Raw genomic sequence first — 533 nt, 5'->3', positions numbered from 1 at the left:
TTTTTCTTATTTTTGGGATGGTATTAAGTGGCCTACTTCAAGACGATGCGCTCGAATGCTTTCGGGCTAAAAACTTTGTTTCTCTTAGGTTAAATCTGTACTCTCTAAGCAATTCCTGCCCTTTCTTATGACTCTCGTACTCGAAAAAAAAAAATGAAAACGAATTTTTCACATCAAAATCACACTTCCAACCGCATCGCACTAATCAAGAAAAAAAAGAGTTAAAAATCTATTATAAACAAAATAAACACACAAGTTCCCACAATAGACAACATTAAGCCGCAAAGTTTAACTGTCTAAAAAAGTTTTTTTCGTCTATGAATACAAATAGATTCAGATTCCTTTATTAAATTCCTTCGGGTCCCTCTTAGTCCCCTTTGGTTTGTGCCCTTGTTTATCTTCTTGAAAGTATGTTTGTCCACAGCGCAGCCTTCAGCTGGTTGTGCCAGCTGGCGGTTACTGTTTGAACGGAGGTTCTGCCCATGATTGACTATGATGTTGTCAGCCGTAAAGGATAATATATTGGAAGAGGC

This window comes from Penaeus monodon, chromosome 24 (genome assembly GCF_015228065.2).
Source record: "Penaeus monodon isolate SGIC_2016 chromosome 24, NSTDA_Pmon_1, whole genome shotgun sequence".
NCBI lineage: Eukaryota > Metazoa > Arthropoda > Malacostraca > Decapoda > Penaeidae > Penaeus > Penaeus monodon.
Note: the sequence above shows the minus strand (reverse complement) of the source record.